Source organism: Felis catus, chromosome B1 (genome assembly GCF_018350175.1).
Source record: "Felis catus isolate Fca126 chromosome B1, F.catus_Fca126_mat1.0, whole genome shotgun sequence".
NCBI classification, from domain to species: Eukaryota; Metazoa; Chordata; class Mammalia; order Carnivora; family Felidae; genus Felis; species Felis catus.
In genome coordinates this window covers 174224521-174243403 of record NC_058371.1, presented here as the reverse complement: position 1 = coordinate 174243403, position 18883 = coordinate 174224521, and the positions used below count along the sequence as shown (strand labels likewise).

The window sequence follows — 18883 nt, the reverse complement described above, 5'->3', positions numbered from 1 at the left end:
ACTTCTTAAATTATACAATAAAATTTAAGGTGTAAATTTAGGGTCTATTCACGTGACTATAACATTAACATTTTTTAGTATGGAGTGACATAAGTGACGTGAAAGAGATCTGAAAGTAATCAATGATGTGCCTTGTGACCAAAATGGAATAAATGGGTAGGCTAGAGCAAAGGCATTTAAGTATCTTATGCACTGCTTTTAGATAAAATCTCTGGCACCAATGGCATTAATAGTATATAAACAGCAAAGTCCTAGTTTAAAATACCTAGCACACAGGGGCGCCTGGGTGGTACAGTCGGTTAAGGGTCCGACTTCAGCCAGGTCACGATCTCGCGGTCCGGGAGTTCGAGCCCCGCGTCAGGCTCTGGGCTGATGGCTCGGAGCCTGGAGCCTGTTTCCGATTCTGTGTCTCCCTCTCTCTCTGCCCCTCCCCCGTTCATGCTCTGTCTCTCTCTGTCCCAAAAATAAATAAACGTTGAAAAAAAAAAATACCTAGCACACATCAGAGAGGCTAACAGATACTGAAGTTGCTGTAACAGTGTGTTGAATTAACTGAATTGCAAGGCTATGATCTATTCACCAAAGTCTTTGCCAGAAAAGACCAGTGAGAGGAAAAATACTACCACAGTAGAAAGACTTTTGAATGAGAGGGATGTATTCCCAAAAGCCTCTTTCCTTATAGAATATTGCAGCCACCCTCACTCTCCATTGTCATTTTGTCACTCTGCCACACCCAGTTAAGTCCTAACCTTAGGTAAACCCGACTGTCTGTCTTCCCAGTACCTGCATTCAAATAGCTGAAATGTTCTGGAACAAATCACATCACCAGGTTGATTGATGGCACTTTCAATTTGTAATTCCCAGTCTCAACGTAGCTCTCAACATCCCTTGTGATCTTATCACATTATTCCAATCAGTTTCTGCAGATTCTTCTTGCCCTTCACACTCCTCAGATGACCAACCCCTCCCGTATCCCCTTCACCATCTCTGGATGGCCTTAACAAAACATGGCTTGTTGTTCGGCCAGCTGTCTAAAAGCGAACCGTCCAGGCTTTTATTCAGCTTCCGGCAATTTATCTAAATGCAACTTTAGATATTAACTCCTTATCTGATGCATCATGTGCAAATACCTTCTCCCATTCGGTAGGCTGTCTTCTTGTTTTGCTGATGGTTTCCTTTGCTGTGCAAAAAGCTTTTCATCTTAGGGTAGTCTCAATAGCTTAATTTTATATGTTAATTATACTTGAGCAAATAAATAAATAAATAAACAAATGTTAAAAATTAATGTAACTTTAGGCATATATGTCCTAACAGTTCTGGGCCTTAGGTTTGTAGTAGTAAAATAGAGATAGTAATAGTTCCTCCCTCATAAGGTTATTGTAAGTAGTAAGTGAGTCAGTACATGTAAATGTTTTACACAGTATCGGCTGTCAATAAACCATCAGTAAAAGTTTTCCTATGATTCTAATTATATTTTCACAGGAAAGATGAAGCCACTGGATAGAAATTCCCTTAACTTCCCAACCTCATATCAACAAATCCATCTGCACATTCATGGCCTCATCTAAACCTTATGTCTTCCAAAAGGCCCCACCTTCTGATGCCATCGCATTGGGGTTAGGATTTCAACATAGGTATTTGGGGGAGAACATAAGAATTTAGTCTGTAACAGTAACCTACAACTAAATGACTCCTATTCCCTCCACCAAAAGCCCTCTAGGTAAAAGTTACAATAATCCCTATATTCCTAATTTCTTTTTTTAATGTTTATTTATGTTTGAGAGAGAGAGAGAGAGAGAACGGAGGAGGGTCAGAGAGAGAGGAGGACAGAGGACCTGAAGCAGGCTCTGTGCTGACAGCAGCACAGAATAGTGAGATCATGACGCTCAGCCGACTGAGCCACCCAGGTGCCCCTGTGTTCCTAATTTCAATGATCATTTCGCTTGCGATCTTCTCGGTATTCAAACATTGACTACCTTTCTCTTTGACTTCCAAGACATTATACCCTCCTGATTTTGTTCCTCTTATGCCGTAGCTCATGCCAGAAATGTCACAATATCCAATCACCAAGTCTGATGATTCTCCGCCCTAAATATTTTTAAATGCATCCACTTTTGCTCATGGTTATTGAATAGACAAAATAATATTCCTCTACCTAACCATCTGAACTTTCCTTTTTATTCTCCACATAGCATCTTAAAAACCGTATAGCTCTCCTTAAAGTCTTTCAATCACTATTCATTGTTTTTAGGTTGAAAAGAATACTTATTACATTTATTTTAACTGTATCATAAAAAAACTCAAATATACTTCAAGGTAGGGAAAATACTATGATACATTCCCATATATCCATCACCTAGCCTTAATAATTGCAATTTTATCATATTTCCTTCCTCTATTTTCTCATTTGTTCAGTTGTTTTTTGATTGTGGTAAAAGACACATAACATGAAATTTACCATTTTAGCTATTTTTAAGTGTACAGTTCTATGGCATTGAGTACCATCAGCACTACCCATCTCCTAAAGATTATATTTTTACTACACAACAAGGTTGACAAGCATGAACTGCTCTCCATCCTAGGTCACTAGAGTCAAGTCACTTTGGCCTTTATATAGTTTCTTGTAAGTGCCAAACTTGTTCCTTACTCAACACCTTCACACATGCTTTTCACCTTGCTTAAAATGCTTTTTCCCACCCATGTTGCTGGCCAAATCCTACTCACTATTGAATATTCAGTTTATTTTTTTTAATGTTTATTTATTTTTGAGAGAGAGGGACACAGAGCATGAGTGGGGGAGGGGCGGGGGGGGTACACAAAATCTGAAGCAGACTCCAGGCTCTGAGCTGTCAGCACAGAGCCTGATGTGAAGCTCGAACTCGCAAACCATGAGATCATAACCTGAACCGAACTCGGATGCTCACCCGACTGAGCCACCCAGGAGCCCCTGGAATATGCAGTTTAAACATTAGCTCTTTCCATGAAAATGCACACTAGGCAAGGTCTCCAGCCACATGATCTTGCTATACTCCCTTACTTCTATAGATGGAGGTGATACAACATAGGTCAAGCTCTAGAGCCAGACTGCCTCAGTTTTAATCTTGGCTCTGTATGACCTTGGGCAAGTCACTGTGTCTCTTGTGTCTCAATTTCTATCTGCAGAATGGAGATAATAGGACCTTCTCTCTAGGTCATTTTGAGAATTATTTAAGTGTTTAGAAAATGGCTTGGACTTAGGGTTGCATAAGTATTAGCAATTACTACTCTTCTTCAAAAACCTAAGGATTTTGTGAAAGTTTCGTTAAATGTCTATCTGCTGCTATGAAGTCTCTCTTGGTTACCTCTGTATTTGAGAAGCTAGTTCAGGGCCTGTTACATATTCCTCAATCAATACTGGTTGAATATTGGTCTTCCCAAATATTTTTGGCTCAGAATATTGTTGTTAAGATCAAATTAAAGGTTAAGGAAGAACGAAAAGAAAAGAAAAGAAAAGAAAAGAAAAGAAAAGAAAAGAAAAGAAAAGAAAAGAAAAGAAAAGAAAAGAAAAGAAAAGAAAAAAGAAACTCGTGAAAACTTTCTAAGCTTTAAGTCCCAATGTGCATCACGATGCTGCTATTGGGAAGTTTAGGCATAAACAAATGATAGTAAAGTGTATTTGAGATGTTACGGATGCACATATTAAATTGCCATGGTTCATAATATATATTAGTGTATCCCAAAATGAGTTCTTTGAAATGCTTGTTTATGAAGTAGTTAAAAGAAAAAATAGGAACTTTTTACCCTGATTGATAAATTTGGGAAATGCTGCAAATAATTGTCCCCCTCCCCCTTTGTAGTTTCACAATATACATTTCCCTGTGAAGCACTGGAAAATAAAATAATTCAACTTCTTTAACTCAGAATTTCATCAGCTTACTTTTTTTCTGTCATAGAACTTTTTTTTTTCAAGAAAACCTATTAATTAGCCATAGGAACCAAATTTCATTCATAGAATCCAGCTTGATAGAAACTGGGGAAGACGTGATATGATTGTAGCAAGAGCAAGGTGATTGCAGACTCAAGCGATCTAACAATGTTTCAGACACAAGTTGGAATATGAGCCTGGCAATACGGAAAATAGAATTTAGATAGATAAAGAGAGGATAAAAGCATTTCACAGATAACAAAATGTTAGCCATAGAAATGGAATTAATCTGGTAAATATGGGGCTGAACTATGTCTTGATATCAAATCTCAACGATCTTGCCAATTTTTCTTTAGGATGTTTAGTAAGAACTGCAGAAGTATTTTTCTTTAAAGTTTCATAGAGAAGTTGAGAATTTAACTAGCATTTGAGGAGGAGTTGGTTGGGTAGGTGGTGTGGAAAAGAGAAGGAAAAATGTAAAGGTTTCCGAGCCTTAGTGGGGGTGAGGGCGGGAGGGGTGGGGGATTGGACAGGCAGATTTGCATTCATTGAGAGTTCTCCACTCAGGCTTTTCTGTATATTTATTGTTAAATTCTAAATTCAGCAATCCTCTAAAGTGGTTATTACTATATCTCTTTTGCAAACAAGTTAATCTGGGGTTCACAGAGCTTATGTAATGTATCCAATAACACACAGCAGAGTTTCAATTGTAATCTAAATTACACACACTCTTCCCATTATACCACACTGCCTCTTAAATTCAATTGGAAATTAAGCACACACACACTTCTCTCTCTTTTGTTGTTTCCAGTCCTATCACCTCATTGCATTCTCAATAAAGTCTCTCTCTCTCTCTCTCTCTCTCTCTCTCTCTCTCTCTCTCTCACACACACACACACACACACACCACTCCCCTCCCATGCCTCATCTCCACACAGACACACAGAAAATGTGCTCTTAATTTATCTGAATATGATCATGCTGTCCTGTATGGTAGCCACAAGCCACATGCGGCTATTGAGCACTTGAAAGGTGGCTAGTCCAAACTGAGATGTGAGTGTAAAATACACATCAGATCTCAAAACCTTAGAACGAAAATAAAGTAATAATAATAATTAATAAATTTTATACAGATTATATTTTTAAGGATAATATTTTGAATATATTGGGTTAAATATATGATTCTTAAAGTTAACTTCACTTGTTCCTCTTTCCTTTCTCGAGAAACTGCTAGAAAATTTTGAATTACATGTGCAGGTTATATTTGTGGCTCAAGTTATATTTCTGTTGTACAGTCTGGTATATAATATCAACATTTTTTTTTGTCCTTTTGAAATTCTCAAGATTCCTCCCACGATTAGGATTAATCCCCTGAAATGCAAGTCCTCGTAAATGTCTGACACATTAAGCCATTATCTTTTCTGAATGAATTTATCGGAAATTAGCCCAATCATCTGGAAAGGCCCTGAATGAATGGGGCTGAGGCAGGAGGGAAAAAAAAAAAAAAAAAGATTCAGATAAAATCAAGTCCAGGTAGAGAAGGTGGGGGAAATGAATGGCCTGCCGCATTTGGTGATACAGGAAGTTGGGCAGGTTACCAGAGAAGAAGGGGCTCAGGAAGTTGGAAAGACACTGCAAAATAAAAGAACTGCCAATGTGACAGTGTACCCAGGATGGGCCCTAAACACCCATCTTCATGAGTTCTCTTTTAAAACCTAAAGTTTGGAGGGGCGCGTGGGTGGCTCAGTCAATTGAGCATCCAACTCTTGGCTTCGGCTCAGGTCATGATCCCAGGGTCTTGGGATCGAGCCCTGCGTCCAATTCTCTCTCTCCCTTTGTCCCTCTGCCCAACTCTTGCTCTCTCTCTGAAACCTAAATTTTGCTCTGGAAAAATTATGATCTTTTTTTTAAAGAAACTTTCTTTTTTAATGTTTATTTATTGACTTTGAGAGAACGACATTCCCAAGCAGGCTCCACACTGTCAGCACAGAGCCCCGTGCAGGGCTCAAACTCACGAACCATGAGATCATGACCTGAGCTGAAATCGAATGGGATGCTTAACCGTCTCAGCCACCCAGGCACCCCTCTAAAACTTATGATCTTAATGCCAAAGATAGACTCTGATCCCATAATTCCAAGGGAGATCTCAGTGCTGCAATCCAGCCAGGGCCTTCTGATGCCCCTCAGACTCATCAAGTGCCATTGACGTTGTTGGGGTTGGACTGGAAGGAGAGTTGTCATGCTTGTGCCCGTAACAAATTACTGGCCCAGTGAGGCTGGCTCAGAGTCTCAGGGCTTGGAAGAGAACGGATGAATAACGAACAGCAAATAGTGGGGTTTTATTTACCTCAGTTATTTTGAAGAAAATGATCACTATTTCTGAATAATAGAGCCTCCCTTGCCATCAGTTTTCAATTAGTTGTTTCATTACACCTATACGTTTATCCCTGATATGGAAATAGTCTCTGAGGACATATTACAAGCACATACTTATTTAGGCAATTTGAATACTCTTCTGACTGAAGGTGAGAAATCGTGTGTGTGCTTCAATCACAGTTTTAAAATGTTAAAATGTGTAGCAAGTAGTGAAGAAAATGGCACTATTTTAGATTCTTTTGTTTTACGTAACTTAGCATTTAGATGTCACTGTACATGACCTCTCAAGTCAGGACGATTTAGAAGACAAAATGCGATTTTTAAAAGCAGGTGAGGGTGGAATCTTATCTTTTGAAATACTGTGTTTATATAAGTGACCGTATGTTTTGTATGTTGTAAAAATACAAAACTCCATTAAGTGGTGGGAAAATACTGGGAAAAGGGTCTCAGCCCAGTAATTATTAACTGTGTCACCTTGGGTCAATTACTTCATGAAATTTGTTTCTCTCCTCTAAATCGAGGATAATTAAATCTCCCTCTGGAGGTTGGGGTGAAAAAAGCAAATTCAATGGACTATAAGTTACAACTACCACCCTGGAACAGAACAGATGCTAACACCCTCAGGGTACTGCTGCCATTTTTTTAAATGTTTATTTATTTATTTTGAGAAAGAGTGGGGAGAAAGAGAGAGAGAGCAGGGGAGGGACAGAGAGAAAGAAAGAGAGAGAATACCAACCAGCCTCCATGCTGTCAGTGCAGAGCCCGACATGGGGCTCGATCTCACAAATTGTGAGATCATAACCGGAACTGAAATCAAGTCAGATGCTTAACCAACGGAGCCACTCAGGCACTCTGTGCTCTGTGCTCCTTCCATTTTTAAAGGAAAGGCACTATCTCCTTCACTCAAGGAGCTTCAATCATGAATCAGAACATCTTAGAATGATTCAAGCTTTCTTAGTAAATTACACAGAGCACCTGTCTCTGGGAGGCCACTCCATCCCTGTTGCCCAGAGGTACTCCTTTCACCTCTCTTGCTTGTGTAGTAAGAAAACAACAATGTTCTCTATCTCAGACGAGTGATCAGTTTGACTCTTACAACATTTCTATCTCTATCCAGTAGCCCTTCCTTAAAAATGCCATCTTCATTTTGCACTTGAATCTTAACTAGAGAGCCTTTCCAAGACCGTAAGATGATGACAGGACTCGAGATTTTATCTCAGCCTCCAAGACTGTGGAAACTTTCCAGCTCTCCTGGAAAGTTATAGGACCACTGATTTCTATTCATTCATCAGGAAAAGCTTTCAAACGGGCAGATCCTTCCAAAAATGGATCCAGTAGCCTCAGGGGATAATAAGTTTCCTATCATTGGAAGTGCTCTGGCAGGTGTTAAAAGACAACATCTTTATTCACTGAGTAATTATTTAATGAGTCTCTACCTTGTGCCTGTGAGGGGTCCTGTGGGTAGAAAGTGAGTAAGAAAGGTAAGCTCCCTGAGTCAGGGTGCTTTTGATCTAGTAGAGGAGACAAATACAAAGGCAAACAATGTTATATTTTGCTAAACGTGTAATAGCAATAATTGTTAGGTTTTAGAAACATGGAGGAGGGCAACTAATACCTAATGAAGACTTCCCATAGGAAAGAACATCCAAGTAAGATCTACAGGAAATATGAAGGTAGAAAGAACAGAAGAAAACATGCTTAGACAAAGAAATAGCATTAGAAAATCCCAGAGTGGAGAAAAAATAAGGCTCCAATAAACAAACTGTAAGTATGAAGAGGACCAAGGAGGTGGGGGGGTGGCTGCGGAGGCACCTGTAAAGATAAACAGGAACCAGAACAAGGACATTTAAAGGGTCATATACACACATGGAAGAGCTTGGACTTTATTTCCAGGGAAGCCAGGATGCACAGGTGTTTTTCCACAGATCCTGTGCCTGGGGGGTCTGGCTGCAGCCCTGACGTCAGAGGGCTGGAATGGAGACCTACCTGGCTCATGTCCTTATACCTCCAGTCCAGGGGAGGGCTCTCTCTGAGGTGTGGGCATCTCTGACCTGGGAGTGTGAAGGGAAAAAGGAAGTTTTTCCAAACTTTCTGAGTTTTGCTTCTTCCATTATCATTTCTCTTAAAAAGCCAGAGGAAAGGAAATTTTCCAAGGAGCCCTGACAGGACCCATAGGAAAATGAATGACTCATCAACCAGAGATCTATTTAGTGATTATCAATGTGCAAGGAATTCCTTTACAAAGAATCCATTGGCACTCCAATAAATAAATTTTATTTATTTAAATACTGGCAAAAGAAAAATAAGAAAAGAAATAAGAAAAGAAAAATAAAAAAGAACATTTGAAATAAGTACTACAGAAGAAAAAACTCCTATATTATGCACCTTTCCAGGAACAGGTACATTCCTACCCAGCCCCCATCTTCATAGGCACAAAGACATAAAAAATTTCTAGTGGAAAGAATGACTCAATCTTTTTTCTGTAAATGACTAACTTCTCATTAGTATAAAAATTGCTAACATTAGTTGAACATTTACTTTGTACCAGAAAGACATTATTTATTTAATCCTCCCATGACTGACAGGTAGGTAGGTATCATCATTATTCCCACTTCATAGATAGTAAAACTGAGGCTAAGAGGTTAAATGACTCACTCACCACCACAGAGCTCACAGTGATGGTACCAGGGATCCAGACTCAGAATCTCAACCACTACACAAGGGTTTCAACAGGCAGAATTCACACCTGCATCAACAACATCTAGGGTACTTGTTAAAAATACAAATTTCTTCAGGTCCACTCCAGGCCTATGGAATCAGAAATTCTCCATACGGGTCAGGTCTAGGAACCATATTTTAATCAGGTACCCAGGGCGATTCTTTTGGGACACTGAAGTTGGAGAAACACTCCACTCTCTACGCCATTCAGAAGGACTTTAATTGATAAAAGTAACTGTCCCAACCTTCCAGGGGGGAAAAATGATCTAAGGGAGGAACATTAGCTTTTGATATCTTTTGAGTATGAATGCTCCCAGTAGTAAAACTGTCAGATTGGTAAAGTGAAATCTAGCTACCATCTGCCTCAGGGCTCTTGCTCTAATAAAAGTTGGGGCTGCTCCCCACAGTCGGCACCCTCTGGTACCCCTGCTCTTGAGCCTGGAGCAGCCTTTCCTGACTGCCATAACTGATGGCACTCAAATGAAGTAGAAGGAGAGGCATCCATTGGCCTCCACTCCCAGCTGTGTCCCTTACTAACTGTAAAAACAGAAGAGTTCCTTAAATTCTCTGGACCTGTTTTGTTATCTGTGAAATGGGAATAATAACTCTCGGGAAACAGCTTTGCAACAAAGAGTAGGTTAAATTTTATCCGATACTTTATGTAAGATTTATCTAGGCTAAAGACCTGATGTCTAAGAGGTCCTCAATAAATGGTGGTGGTGATTTCTATAAATAGCCACTCTGGGATGGTCCTTCGATTTTGTGTCCAATTTCAGGACAATGGGCAAAGAGCCTTGGTCTTTTAATTGGACAGAAGTGGGCTACGTCCGGGCCTGGTCAGTCCCTGGGAGACCCTGGGCAAGTTAATTAAACTCTCCAATGTTCATCTTCTCACTCCTTACACAGGAAAAGAGGTCTGCTTCTTAGTTCTTTAAAGAATTAAAAGAAAGTATGCAAAGTTCTCATACAAAGCAAGCCCTCAACATCTATTGTTTTCCCTCCCACTTCATAGCCAATGCACCTTGGTTTCTCAACAACCTCAAAACACGGTTTATTATCATTTTAGCTTTGCGTATTTTATTGAATTCTAATTCCTTTTAAGTCAGCAAGATAGAACTTCCGTAATTTCTCATTAGTTTATTGACTGGGACCCAAACATTATCCGAATATTAGATATGAACCATTTCCTAGCCCTTCCTTATCAGCCCAAAGGATTTGGCCAGACTTTGCTCCCTTAGAGACCATGTAGCCCAAGCTGTGTCTCTTCCAGGCAAGACATTGGCAGCCAACAGAGGGGAAGGGACAGAAAAGCCAGGTCAGCTGCAAAGATGATCAAATAGTTGGAAAAAGGATTCGTGAAAAAATTGATTTTAAAAAATAGAAATTGTTTCTTCTGGAGATATTGAGGACAATTCAGTGTGGGTCGTCAGCACACCAATGTTTATGCTCCAAGGAAAGGTGCTACTTGGTTACCTCCCATTGCCACAAAAGACAAGGAGCTCTGGGCCGAATCACAGCAGGAGAGATTTAGAGTAAAGGTGAGAAAGATGATGGCAACAACAAAGCTGACAGTTCCTCTGATTTGTCTTCTATTATCCTTTGTAAATCTCCCAGAATCATGATTCAAATGTCAGGCTTTGGCCACAGATGATTACTTCTCTAAGCCTCATTCATTCACTCAACACACAACTGGGGAGATACACAACACTGTATCTGCAGCAAGCACTGTACTAGCCTCATGTTCCCCGACTGTGTGGCATTACAGTCCGGCTGGAGTACATGTTACATACAGGGTCTGTAGAAAGGCATCTCTAGAGTGTAATGATCATTTATTTCCTTGTTCAGGAACTTTGGAAATTCCTACGCCACCCTATTGGTAAAGATACTAAGTTGCAAATTCCTTGGTATGCCATTCAAGTCCTTTCAAGGATCTCACCCTCCTTTCTAGTCTCATCTCTCAAGATTCCTATAAGATGTCTCAACTACACACAGTTCCCTAAATCTACTTTGGTGAAGACATGCTCTTCTACCTTAGGGGTTTTGCCCATGCTATTTCTTCTGTTTGGCATCCTCTGCTCCCCACCATCACTGAACCCCTGGAAGTAGAGGCCCTTGTAGTAAGTAATTGACACATTGTGAGTTCTGTGTATCAGCACCCCTGATAGATTGGGAGCCTCCAGAAACCAAGAATCATGGAACATCATTATGGTCTAGTGGTTAGCTAAGTAACTCACATTATGTCATCAATATGTGGATGATAGGTATAGTAAGGAAGGAAGGGATAGAGAGAGGGAGGTAGAAAGAAGGAAGGAAGGAAGGAAGGAAGGAAGGAAGGAAGGAAGGAAGGAAGGAAGGAACTTGATCCATATAATGGGATAATACTTCTGAATCTTAATTATAGTTCTCTCCAAAGGCCTATTTTCACTTCCTCCACCATCCCTCCACCCCCACCTCTGCCTTGAACTCGTAACCCACTATAGAAACTGAAGCAAAACCAAAATCAGCTTGAGTCAGAACTCAGGCACACATCTACAGAGTGAGTTTTTATGCTAGCAGGTATTAGCTAGATGACCCTGACTGAGAAAGAAGGGGAAAAGAAGGAGTAGCTCTCAGATCAGAGAGGAAGACACAGAATAATCTCAAGGTCAGTAGGACTAAGATTTAGACCGGGAGGGTGAGGAAAGACCTTCCTTTGAGAGCACCTGGGAGTTACGTCAAGACAGACTTAGTTCTAAGTTGTCATGCTTCCTCCCATCCAAGGAGGACTAATTGCCCGGAGTCTACCTCCTGCCCAGGGAGCATCCCTCTGGAGATAACTGGTCAGGGCACTGGAGATGCTGCCCTAGCTTCTGCCCACCATGAGAACCCTGGACTTCTACAACCCAGAGATCTTGTATGAGAGACATGGATGCTTGTGGCCTGAGAGTGGTATGAAACAATCCAACATGGTCCCTCCTGGGTTGAACTCAAGACACAATGAACAGGAACACGATTACTGAGACTGTCTGAAGGGCCACCACGGTCCCCTTTAGTGATTTCCTGCAACAGATTTTATGAAAAGTGGGAGTTCCGACCTATGGCCACCAGGACGGGCATCCGGAAAGTTCATTTGGAACCTGTGTTAGTTTCCTAGGGCTGCTCTAACAAATTACCACAAACTGGGTGGCTTAAAACAACAGTAAGAACTGGTATGAAATCTACTATCTCACCATTCCAGAGGGTAGAAATCTGAAACCAAGGTGCCAGCAGGGCCACGCTCTAGAGGCTCCAGGAAGAATGCTTCCTTGCCTCTTTGAGCTTTTTATCGTTGCTGGCAATTTTTAGGGTTTCATGGCAGCAGCAACATAACTCCCATCTCAGCCTCTCTGTTGCATGTGCCTTCCCTCTCTGTGTTGGCCTGTGTCTCCCTACGCTAGTGATTGGATTTAGGGTCAATCCTAATCGATTATGACCTCAGCTTAATTTGCATCTTAATTACACATGCAAAGCCTTATATCCAAGGTCACATTCACAGGTACCAGGAGTTCAGACTAGACTATAACTTTGGGGGAACATAATTCAACCTACAACAGAATCTTGTTATTTCTTACCACAGCCTTCAGTGAAGTGGCAAATTAGATGCTATGTGATAACTTGCTCTATACATGTTTTTACTCAACTATTGGGAAAATCACATCCAAAAAATGACCCAACTACATTAGAATTTCCTAATTAGTGGGGGCGCCTGGGTGGCTCAGTCGGTTAAGCGGCCGACTTCGGCTCAGGTCATGATCTCGCGGTCCGTGAGTTTGAGCCCCACATCGGGCTCTGTGCTGACAGCTCAGAGCCTGGAGCCTGTTTCAAATTCTGTGTCTCCCTCTCTCTGACCCTCCCCTGTTCATGCTCTGTCTCTCTCTGTCTCAAAAATAAATAAACGTTAAAAAAAAAAAAAAGAATTTCCTAATTAATGTTTTGCAGAATACCATATCTGAAGATGTAATTAACTGTGCCAGGACTCAAGGGTTATGTATCTATTAGGGCCCCAGTCAGAAGCAAAACCAAAAAATGATAGATATTATATGTTATGTATCATAGGCAAAGTATCTATGATATATAGCATATATATCACATATATATTGTCAAAAATTAAGAGATGGCTAAAGTAAAGTGCAATTAGTAACAGTTTATTGTGCACACACCAAAAAGGCACTTTGCAAACTGGGAGCATTCAAACCAAAACATGGAGTGAGGCTCAAGGGTACCTTGTTACAGAGCAGCTGCTATAGTGAGAAAGTAGTGACTGTTTTTTCTTCCCAGTGATCGGTTATAATAGTAAATTTTCTTAAATGATAGGGAATCAGTCAGTGGTTATTTCATATCAACCTTGGGAAATAGTTCAAGTTTTCCTCATGATTTCCAGAGGCATAAACAAGAAATGACCCTGGTTGAGTTAGACTTGCAAAATAAGCTAAATTAAGCTTTGTTTGTATGAATAAACTGGTTTTGTCTGCTCAGGGAATTTTCAACATTAGTCTCCATTTGTTTCTGCTTTTAAAAATATCACATATCATATGGGGCGCCTGGGTGGCTCTGTCCGTTGAGCGACCGACTTGGGCTCAGGTCATGCTCTCACAGCTTGTGAGTTCCAGCCCCGCGTCAGCTCAGAGCCTGTAGCCTGCTTCAGATTCTGTGTCTCCCTCTCTCTCTGCCCCTAACCCACTCGCATTCTGTCTCTGTCTCTCTCAAAAATAAATAGTTAAAAAAATTTTTTTAATTTAAAAATATCATATAAATACACAAATTTTATATTATATAATTTGGGAACTTTTAAAGAAATCTCAGTAAAGCCGTTGTCTTTCTGTCTGTTGTTGGAGCTTGAAGTCCAATGAAGAAGGAAAGATGAATGTAAAGGGGGGGATAAAGGTACGCTAAAATCCAACGGCACAGCTAGCACCCAGGTCTCACTGCCTCTTACCACACTGGCATGGGCATCCTCCTGTAGGTGAAGCTGGTGCTCTGCACGTGGGAGTTAAACATACGCCTGGCTTCAGGGTTGGAGAAGCTGAGAGAGGATTCTTGGAAAGGTAGAGAAGTTGCCGGGGCAGCTGTAAGGTGGCTCCACATCATTAAGGTGGGTCAGCAGATAAGCAACCACGTGAGAGCTACAAACCGCTGTGCTCCATTTCCTCCATTTCCGCCTTGTAACTTGCGGCCTGCCCTAACTGGAAGGGAATTCTGGGAAATGTAGTTCAGCCTAGCCAAGCTGACACGTTACAAAGCTACCATATATCCCATAGCCAACCGTTGAAAACCACAACATGCCCTATCTCTCGGAAAGACTCACAAGCACATTACTGTGTTAAAGGCTCAGCCAAGTCGTCAAGTTTAAAAATAAATATTTAACTCTGATCTAGGATTTCCCACACTTAGAATCACTGCTTTTGGAGATTATTAACTCATCGTAGAAACTCAATGATTACTTATTACTGTGATGTCTGTTTGGGTGGAGGGGGGATAGTTCTAGTGAATTTCAGAAAAAAACTTTGTACTGAGGTGCTGTGTCTTTCAGAATGTCAGTATAAGTGCAGGGTACTAAGTGGAGAAGAGCTTCCTCAATTTACTCCTCAACGTATTCAGCCATTCTCAATTTCAAAGACAAATACATTGAATTTAGGCAGCAGTCTGAAGAAATGTAGAACTTTTCAAATAATACTAAGTAACCTATTTTAAATGTGGTAGCTCTATTTTATTTTCATTAAAGGCCTAATAAGGAAAGCTCAGTTGATTTCCTATTTGCAAGTAATATAACTTCCTACAGAAGAAACATGTACACACACATCTGGTAATTTATAGTCATTGTATTAAACATTTTAAAAGTAGATTGAAAAATTGTTACCATTTGAGGCAGCATACTAACAGTAAAGAACACAGACTCCAAAACCAGACTGCTTAAACTTGTAACTCAGGTCTACCACTTATTAGCTGTGTGACATTGGCTAAATTACTCAACTACCCTGAGCCTGTTTTCCTATATGTAAAACGGGGATAGTAGTAATATTTCCCCCTCCATAAGTTATAACGAGTATTAAAGTAGGTAACATTTGCAAAGTGCAAACATTACAATGTGCTTGGCACGTTGTGAATGGTGTGTGTGTGTGTGTGTGTGTGTGTGTGTACAGTTCCTCACAGCAATCTCTGCAGGGTTTATACTATTATACCAATTTGATAGATGAGGAAATCAAGTCCTCTTGAGGTGAAGTTCTCTCAGGTCACATGGCATGAGTCAGAGCCAGGACAAAACCCGAAATGACTCTGACTCTAAAACATGGTCTCATTCCACAAGGCCATGGCACCTCCCAAGCAAAGCTTAATGGCTCTCTGAGACTTCTTCCTAAAAGTCTCAAAAGACAAAATCAAATTGACTAGGTCCAGAAATGGAATTAGTCCCTCTCCCCAGGGGTACTAAAGTTGTTGCTGTCACTCATTCTTGACCTAGACTAGATATGAATGCAGAGCTTAGAATGCAAGGCTCCATGGGTTTATTTTGCCCTGAGCTTACATGGTCCCTAGAAAGTTCTCTAAATACTTTCAATCAAGGGCTCAGAAAAATTTTTAAAAATAACCTTGCACATACAATTAGAAACTGGCATGTGGGGAATTAAATATAAGATGAAATTGTCTGTGATTTTCAGGGACTACTTGAAGGGAGGTGCTTTGAAGAAAATACCTCAGACTCTCAAAACCCACACAAGGGGTCCGACATGACTGTCCACAGCAGGGCTCACGTGAGCTCGAGGGCAGAGACTCTGAGCCAAGCGAGACCCTCCTCTCGCCGCCAGTCAGAGATGGAGAGAGACCAGGCTGGAAGGGTCTGAGGCAGGTGTAGCTGTGTTGTTATGATTTTAACGACTATTACAGGAATGTGAGTCAGGAGAATATTTTAAAAGCAAGTCTGAAATAATCCCTTTCACATAAAAATCATGTACCTGTATGAGCATGGTTGAGAAACAGATCAAAAATAAATTTCCACACATGTCTGTAATTGTTCAAGTAATTTGAAGGATGGATGCCTTCCGGACACCAGATCACGGTTTCTCTACAGGCTGTGAAATAGTGAAAAGGAGAAAAGAGGTTTGTTCGCAGTTCTCCAGGAAGCTTCTCTGATGCCTGCTGCCTGCACTGATTTCGCACATCCCTGGACCCCTCCTGCCAATATAGTCAGCGCAACATGTTTTGAGTCTGTGATTTTTCTACTTATTCCCTGACTGACCTAAAGTAAACTTCCTAACTTCTCTCATCCTGTTTCCTCAATGTCAAAATGAGAAAACTAATCCCAGTCTCACAGGTTGCAATGAGAATGAACTTAGCCAACTACAAGGGCAGTTTCAGCAGTGTTTGGCACAGAGTAAGTGCTCAATAAATGGTAGTGTTTCTTGGGCTCTCCACATCGCTGCCTCCTGCCTCGCAGGCCCTGGTCCTGGATATTAGCCATGGGAACTATCGTGAGACTCACGAGAACTTGAAAATATCTGTTTCTGAGATTTCAGCTCTAAAATCATCACAACGTTGGATCCAATCACGGAGTTAGCCTAAAGTTATAAAATGACCCTCAAGGCAGAATAAGGCCTGATTTAGATATTAATTTTGTAAAAGAATGAATGTGTGAGTATCTGTGAAAGGCACATTGGTGGCTTCCTCAGAACTCCTTTGGACACAAGTGACAGAAGCCCAATTCAAATAGCAATGATAATAATAATGGTAATTTATCACATCATTTAGCCAGAAATTCAGGAGAGCTCTTATTCCCAGTGCTAAAAAAAAAAAAAAAAAGACAAGTGCTCAAACAGCGTCATCAAAAGTGTTTCTCCATTTCTCAGGGTGCCTGGGTAGCTCAGTTGGTTAAGCGTCTGACTTCAGCTCAGGTCGTGATCTCACAGTTTGTGAGTTTGAGCCCCCTATGGGGCTCCAGGCCGATGGTTCAGAGCCTGCTTGGGATATACTCTCTCTTCCCTCTCTCTTTCTGCCCCTCCCCCACTCACACTTTCTCTCTTTCTCAAAACAAAACAAAACAAAACTTTTTAAGGGAGCGTTTCTCCATTTCTCTGTTTTGTTCTCCTCTGTGTTGGCTTCATTCTTAGGCAACCCCTCAAGTGAGGTGGACGTAGCTAACACTATTACTAGCCAAGGACTCTCAAAGTATTCGATTCGCTGACATGGAATCCCATACAATATGTCCAAGGAACCCATTTTACAGTCAAGCAGGCAATGCTGTGGGCACGTAATAATGGGACACACTGGTCCTAGCACATACCGCTGCTAATTAGCAGCAGGGGTCCGATTAGCAGTGATATGGCCATTTGAAGGCACTGCTGGGGCACTGGCTTGAGATGATACCTTGCAAAGACAAGAGGCCACCTTATGTACACTCCAAGACATCTCATATACATGATATTGGTGACCATTATGGGTGCTGGTGCTATATTCCTTGTCGGTAGAATATACGTACGTGGGAACCAGAGGGTGAAACTAGAAATGACCTCACTGACCATCGCTCTCAAGGATCCATGAGAACACCTGAAGGATCTGGTTCCCAGGGACTTCCGTGCTTCCCATTTTCCATACCTTTGTGCTGCATGAGCCTAAATGTCCTGGTTTCTAGAAGGCACAGAGCAAGGGTCCCATTAATCTTTAAGCTATAGCTTCTGCCAAGTTATTTCAAGGTGTTCATGCCAAGAGGACAGTGGAAAGGAGTCACCATTTTGGCAGAGCTGGGATTGTGATCACCCAGAGAAAGCTGTCACACACAGGAGGCAGAGGAAAACGGATTTAGCACCCCGATGGCCACAAGGGTGTTTCTTGGCACTCCCCTGCACCATTTTGATGGCTAACGGAGAAAGACAACAGCCTCAGCCTGAGATGGGCATGGAGACTAGGAATGAAGATCCGGGTTGCCCACCAGCTATGCCACCTAGACCAAGTATGAGAGGGCTCTGGACATGTGGTAGAGGAGGGAGATGAGGAGTATGGCTCTGGCCTTGAGACAGCCACAGCAATGAACACTGGAGTTTATTCCACCAATGTTCCTCTCATATGTTTACTATCGGAAGACTCCTGGATGAATCCTGGAGGCATTCATCCCAGACGGGACACATCCTCTGTGTGAAGTGGACCCAAGGGCTACATGGATGAGGTGGGGGTGGGGGAGCACTGTGGTGTGCTACCTGACCCCGCGGGACTGAAACATGCCCACTTTCATAGATACTGGGAACGTGGGCAGACAATTTCTCCCCACCGAATCACTTTCAGGGGTTTTCTCTCAACAAAAGGACTTACCTTAACTCCACTCACCTCTGTTTTATGCAAGGGTAAAAGAGGTCCGATATCCTCACCTCAATCCAGGACAATCTGAATGGTCATCCCGGCACCAGATGACCCATGGGCCTCTGTGGCAACCCCACTTTCGACGTCCTCCTCTGCCCAGCTGTGCCTTCCTCATTTGTTTGTAGTGATGTTCCTGAGATCAAGCCTCAGAGCAGCTCCTGCACAAAAACCTTCACCTAGAGTCTGTTTCTCTAGGCCCCTTACCTGGGACAATAGCTGACATCTATGGAATGTTTACTGCGTGCCAAATACTTTGCAGATGTTGACTCATTCAATGCTCACTGAAAATAATATTATCCCCATATGACAGGTGAAAACTTCAGGTTTGAAAGAGGCTAAATGACATACGTGAAGCCTGATATGATGATTTGAATATTAAACTTGGGACAACTATGTACTTTGATCGGGTCGGTCTCATTGAAATTTGGAATGCCACCAATGTCTTCATTATCGGCAAATGTCTCCGATGATCCGTGACATGTAGTACACTGTACCCACAAAGGTTCCATTTACATCACACATATT

At 41.4% G+C, this 18883-nt stretch overlaps 1 long non-coding RNA gene across 4 annotated transcripts in view; it reads right to left on the bottom strand.

Moving 5' to 3' along the window:
• Positions 1-14214, bottom strand: part of LOC102900848 — a 54315-nt gene extending 40101 nt beyond the window's left edge. For 2 of the 4 annotated variants that reach the window (XR_002741908.2, XR_006597150.1), the window contains exons 1-2: positions 13953-14214; positions 8267-8331 (exon numbers count right to left, since the gene is read on the bottom strand). This is a non-coding gene — a long non-coding RNA (uncharacterized LOC102900848). The remainder of the gene's footprint in view (positions 1-8266; positions 8332-13952) is intronic. The other 2 variants (XR_006597149.1, XR_002741909.2) reach the window with 2 other exon arrangements.
• Positions 14215-18883: the final 4669 nt, after the last annotated feature.